Source organism: Triticum aestivum, chromosome 2B, assembly GCF_018294505.1.
Source record: "Triticum aestivum cultivar Chinese Spring chromosome 2B, IWGSC CS RefSeq v2.1, whole genome shotgun sequence".
Lineage (NCBI taxonomy): Eukaryota > Viridiplantae > Streptophyta > Magnoliopsida > Poales > Poaceae > Triticum > Triticum aestivum.
The window spans coordinates 802,416,878-802,423,555 of record NC_057798.1 but is presented as its reverse complement, the minus strand read 5'-3'; the positions used below and the strand labels follow the sequence as shown (position 1 = coordinate 802,423,555).

Genomic DNA, 6,678 nt, shown 5'->3' with positions numbered 1-6,678 from the left:
GCGATGACTTGTGTTGTACTCTAACCAGGTTGTTAGACTAGATATGATTCTATCCTTTGTATAGCTTGGATTAGGGGTCAAGACTAGTAACAACCTGCTGTCTTTTTACTTTGTCGATCTATTTAAACACGCACGTGTCCCTGCTACGAGGCATACGAGGCGCGTCCACCTATTTTTTCATGGTAATTAGAGCCGGCGTCGAGGTCATCCCTGGCAAGTTCTTCCAATTCTTTCCCCTCCTCTCCATTTGCGCACGCCGCAACAGAGAGGCTCACGAGAGGGAACAAAGCTCTATGGCTTGGCACCATGCTATCAGCAATCAGGGCGGTTTTGACCATTGAAGTACCTCAACGTCAAGCAGAGGGCGCCGCCCATGACCATTGAAGTCACCTCCGACGATTGCAAGACCAAGTTCAAGGCTCCCAACCCGAAGTTCTCTGCGTGGTATGTGCATGATAAACATGTGTTTTCTAATTTTCCTATCTGTTGAACACCCTACCATGCCAGATGGCGATCCAAGTGGTGACTTTCCACACCACAGTAGAGCTGTGGAACACGGTGCAAGGGATGCTGACCTCTCACACCCGTGCGAGGACTGTCAACTTCCGGATTGCGGTGGCAAACCTTTAGAAGGGCAACACCAGCATTATTGAATCCGTAAGATTAGAACTTTGTATGATGAACTAATTGCTTCAGGGAAGAAGGTTGATGAAGAAGACGTTGTTTCTCACATCCTCGCTCTACTTGATGTGGAGTTCGACCTAGTGGTCTCGTCCATGTGCTCCAGGGTCGAGCAGGTCACGGTTAAGGACCTATATATACAAGTGGTGAGCTTCGAGATTCGCATGATTCTGCGCGGCGGATCCTCTCAGTTATCTTCCAATGTTACGACTCGCGGACGCTTCAAAAAGAACAATGGTGGCGACGGTGATCACGCATGGAACTTCCCCAACAAACATACCGGCAGTGGTGATCACACCCGCATCAACTTCTCCAAGCCTCCTAACCACAGAAACAGGGGAAAAAAGGTTGTTGCGGTGGCGGCGGCAGGAACTACACCAACATTCCCTCTGCCCGATCTACTTGATCTGTGGCAAGCTTGGAGATCCCGCATTTAAATGATGGGAATTCATGACTCCTCTTACTAGGGAGGGGAGGAGCACACAGCGAACATGGTAGCGCCCTAGTATGGAGTCGACACCAACAGTTATCTGGATAGTGGTGCGACGAACAACATCACAGGAGACCTAGAGAACCTCATAGTTCGAGATCGGTACACTAGAGTTGAACGAATCCACACGTCGAGTGAATCAGGTATGGCTATTGCACGCACTGGTCAAACTCATATTTGTACCCCTGGACGTGATCTTCTCCTTAAAAATGTTCTACATGTGCCCGTGCACTACTAGGGATAATCCTAGCAGCAGCGCGGGTTCTAGGTACATCAGTAGCGTGGGAGCCGGCGCTACTGATAAGGCGCTACAGCTAATCCGTAGCAGCAGCGCGTGTACGCCCGTGCTACTAATATACAAGTGTAGCAGCAGTGTGCTGTACGGAAGCTTGATACTGCTAATAGCTCTATCGCGCTTTGCCTGGACACGCTACTGCTACTGGCATGCTGCTGCTAACTTTTCTCCACTCGCTACTGCTAATTTTAGTAGTTTTTGATTTTTTTTCCTGCATATTTGTTTTGTATTTGAACAGGCTTTATACAAGAATCCTCTCTCGCGCTAGTGTGAATGTGAGGAGGCGGTTATGAGTCCTCTCTCGCGCTAGCATGAACCTCAAGTTACTAGCTTCTCCTTCTTGTCTGCTTTTGAAGCCTTTATGGCTGGCGCCCGAGACCCCATTCACTTGTGCCTGACACTCAGTCCACTCGTTGTACACCCCCGGAACCTTCCCTTTGTACACGACATGGCACTTCCATCTCGCCATAAAGAAGCTAGGTACCTGTTAGAGATGTATCTCCATCAAGAGGATGTACAATAATATGCAACAAAATATACTGTAGCAACACGAAATAGAAAGGGTTAGCAACTGGACGCAACATACAGTACAGAAACTAATTAACTAGAGGTACGTAGATCATCGTACCCAAACTAACAAAGTAGCGTTACGCAAGTTCGGCAGGGACCATGGACATCACAAAGTGTCATCTCTACAAAAACTATACAAGTTCAACCGACACATATCCTCATCATCGGCATCGTAAATCACTAGAAGTTACATCCTTCCATATCATCGAGGATGGACCCTAGCTTCTTGAACAGCGTGAGGTCATGACGCTTCTGCCTATGTGAGTTCGGACATCAGCTCGCGATATAGGGCCGTGGTGGAACATCCCCTTCTCATCAACGACTTCTTTCATGACGATCGTTGCAATGTCCCTTTGGATGCGAAAGAAGTCATCTCTAAGTTTATAATCCGCTTCTCCATGAGATTCTACCCACTTGTGGATATGATCATCATTTCTGTTTGTGATACGAAGCTTTTCGTGATCCGTGTTGAACTCAATCATGAGATGGAGGATGTAGAATCCATCTTTCTTGCTTGGTTTTTGCTTGGTTTTGGAGCATCATCTAGAATATTCATTATGTGGGTGTAGTCCTTTTTCTCGAAGTCTCTGGAAGGGTCGAAATACACGGTGTGGGAGACTCGCGGGTAAAGAACGATAAGGACGGCACGCCCGTTGCTGCAGGGAAAAGGCACCTCAAATTATTCTCCATATGAGTGATAAGGAATGATTGAAATGTATGAAAGGGTTGTCCAGAACTGACTTACTTTGGATGATAAGCTAGGAGGACAATTTCCTGGTCCTTATTCTGTAACATGAAGTTTTGGAGGTACTCCCTACAAGTTTCACACTCAAAGTCGCAGAGACTCAAGAAAGACTCGTGCATGTAGTGCGGATCCGCCACACAGATTTGCGAGACTTCTTCTCTCTTCATGACTGAGCTCATATGTAGCGCAAAAAGGCGGACGATTGTAAAATCGAGCCGCCTTGTCAGAAACATCTCAAAGATATGGTCAAACCACAGGAAGAACACCTCCGTGGGCCGTGTGTCAATGTAGCACTTCCCCTCAGGCACACGAGCCGCGTATGTCGGATATCCTGGATCCTTCGAGGCTAGTAGGATTTTCTCAGTGAACAGCACATGGTCGTGTAGTCTCATGAGATCCCCTGATAGTGCCTCCAACGGTTTCGGCGGTAGCATTGGCTCGCCTGTGAGATGGAACATGGCCGCACCTTTCACGGGTACACGCTCTTCAGAATCCATCGCCTGGCTGCTATGTGCTCTGGCTTGTTTGGAGGCAGTTATCTTCCCCGGTCTCTTCGTCTCCTTTTTCTTGGGCACACCTTCCATACCCTTCCTTAACCCCTGGCCCAGTGTTGTCGAGCTAAGCACTATATGACCCCCGGCTAGTTGTGGCTGTGTTGAGGCGGCATCTTCCGGCGCGTCCTGTGACGATTTCATCAAGAGGTGCTTCTTGCAATCCCTGTTACGACATTCCTGCCCAGGCAGATCATCCATATCATCATTAACATGCTAATAGCCCGATTCGTCATATGGTTGACTCATCATATCTAAGTCACAGTCATACGCCTTTCTATTGAGGAAAGCCATTGGGTCGACTTCCGTCTCATCATCCATTCTCTGTTTTACAGGACCGATTACATCAGGCAGTACTATTGCACCCCCTTCATCACGTCGTCCGCCGCTCTCACCCGACATTACAGGAGCTGGTAATTGCATAGGCGGGGTGGTGGTGTCCGCACATGCTTGTTGATGTGTGGTTATTGGTGTGCTCTTGGCCGACTCCAGACGAAGAAGATTCTTCGGCCACAGCAGCACCCAACCCTTGCAGCTTCCAATCCGTGGCGGGGTCTTATCGTCTTCTCCCACATGCCGTACTGGAGGAGGCAAATCCTCGTGCCCCGATTTCACACTGGACAAGTTAACCCTGAAGTGCCCAGCAGGGATCGGCTGGTTGTGGAACGTGGGTTGCAATGGGTTCATTATCACCGCCTTTCCCACGTCCACCTTCTGGCCTTTGATCAAGTAGAGTATGATGCACGGGGTTTCTTCGGACTGCAAACACATGTCTATGGCGTAAAACATCCGAAAGGCAATGAAAATGGAATATTCTATATATATATATATATATATATGTGTGTGTGTGTGTGTGTGTGTGTGTGTGTGTGTTGGTGCGACATGTAATTACCGTGAGGGCCTCGATCTCAGCAAAAGACGAAGGCCCACCTAGCACGCCAGAGACTAAGTATGGGCTGCTTTGAGCGGGAGCGGGTGGGAGAGGAGGCCCGGTTGCATGAGAAAGTGATGGTGCGGTGGTGTTGTTCACGCAGTTGCTCGCGCCGAAACTGGGCAATGGGAAATCTTGTACCGTCTTGTCTGGATTTTCCTTCGTCCAGTTGATGATAGCTGGAACCAAGTTAGTAGCAAAATCATTTCTGCAGGCAGTTACAGCTGCATTGACTGCCTGTAGCAACTCATTTTTCTCCTCCGCTATTTTTTTCGCATCCTCAGCTTCTTTTTTCTCGATCGCAAGCTTCACCTTCTCGTTGATGTCCGCTTGACTAAACTTCTTTTTCTGGTTCTTGGCCTCTAGGTCCTCGTTGTAAAACACCTTCCATGTGGCGCCGACTCCAGCGCCGTGTACACGACCATATTGCGGCCGCTGGTCCAAAGGGAGAAGTAGGGCTTTCGCCTTCAAGCTAGTGTTGCTTCTCCTGCAGAAGGAACGTGAAGCGCTTAGGAATGTGTAGTCGACTAGATCTGGAGCTAAATGTAAGGTGTAAAAGAATAATTACAAGTAGTCTAATCAATTTCCTTATGATCTGGTCCATGTAAAAACCCTTCTTTTCCTTGTCCCACTAGTAGCGGGCCCTGATGAAGTCACGCTCCAAGGGGTTGGTCCACTTCATGAAGGGGTCTGGGATACCCGCAGCTTCACATTCCGCTTACTCCTTATCCCATATGGGCCTTTTACCGAGGTAGGAACGGCTTCCGAGGCGATGCTTCCCCGTGTTCCTTTGTTGAAGGCTCTTGAATTTTGCAGCCTTAGACTTGGCTACCTCGGTAGCGCAAGTGTCCTTAAACTTTTCGAACTCCTATTCCGTAAGTGTCAGATTTACCTCCAGAATCTTGGACATGGGTTCCTCAGCATCGATAGCTCGTTTCACCCTCCCTTTCTAGGACGCAAAATCATTACTGAACATTCCCATGGCGTGATTGTTAATCTTTTTCATCTTCGGATCATCCCACTGTTCTTCTATGTTATCATCCAGGTCGGGGAACTTGAATCTCTTGTGCAATTTCGTCAGGAGCAACTACGTAAAATGTTCTTTACTCCTTAAGTCAACATAGTTGATGCTCGCGCATTCCCGTAGGATGCATCCTACTTGGTTCCCGTAGCACTTGCGAGGTTCTTCCGGCTCTAATGGCTCAAACTTGCCAGGTGCCATCTTTGTGATCACTAGTCGTCCAATCCCTAGTTTGTTAGGTTTTCATATCCTTTGCTTCTTCTGCTTCTTCTTTTCGGCAGCGGCATTGGCGCCGGTACCTTCCCCACTGGTATCTTCCCTGCCGGTACCTTCGCCGCCAGTCTCGGCGCCGCCATCGGTGTCGGCGCCATCGGTGTCGATGTTGTCGTCAGTACCATCATCGAGGCCGACCTACAAAGCTTGACTTTTCTTAGCAGTAAAATAGTCGAGGTACTCTTGTTCACCCTCATAATCCATCTCATCTGCATCTTGGTCAGAAGGCCCAGTTTCTTCATCGTTCGACATGATTCCTATGATCAAGTATCCTCATTTAATTCTAAAACTATTAAAAAAAGAGAAATGACATAAAAAAGAATCTATGTTTGCCAGAATGTCGTTCCCCAGCAACTCCCGGCACTCGATATGCCTATTATCTAGCACAAATCATGCCAAAATTCACGGAAAATTTCGGCATGACCTTTGCTAAAAAATGGACATATCGAGCGCCTGAAATTCACCAGAACGGAAATGAATCAACATTCTGGCGTAACATAGGCCACTCGGATCGTTTACCCTACACGTAATTATCATGTCCAAATAACATGTCCAAATTCCAAATATGACATGCCCAAAACATCACATGTCCACATATCACATGTCCACTTCAAATTTGCATATAAAAGGAAGAAAAATATAGAACTTGAAGAAAAAACCTAGCTAAATTCATAACTAAATATATAACCTAAGTAACCATCTTCTCTAACTAAAACCTAGGTCTTTTAACCAAAGAACCCTAGCTACCGAAGAGAGGAGGAGCGGTGGGTGGCTTACAGAGGGTGCAGGCCCGACGATGGATAAGGTTGGGAGGGGTCGGGGTTGGGGTCGGGGTAAAGCGCCGGGTTCGGGGTCGGGGCCGGGGCCGTGGGAGAGCGCCGGGGTCGGGGTCGGGGTCGAGCACCGGGGTGGGGGTCGGGGCCAGAGCCGGCGCCAGGGTCGGGGTCGGGGTGAGCGCATGGGCGCGGCGAGGGCAGGGCTCCGGTGGCGCAATGGGGGAAGAGAGAGTGTGGGGATTTGGGGGAAAAGAGGAGGGATGGAGAGAGGGGTGAGGATTTTGGGGGTTAAGTGGGTGTAGCAGTAGCGCGTTTTAACAAGACGCGCTATAGCTACTCCAGGTA

The 6,678-nt window shown here is 48.6% G+C and overlaps 1 pseudogene; it reads left to right on the top strand.

Moving 5' to 3' along the window:
• The first annotated feature begins 701 nt into the window (after positions 1–701).
• Positions 702–840, top strand: LOC123047869 (uncharacterized; annotated as a pseudogene).
• The last annotated feature ends 5,838 nt before the right edge of the window (positions 841–6,678 follow it).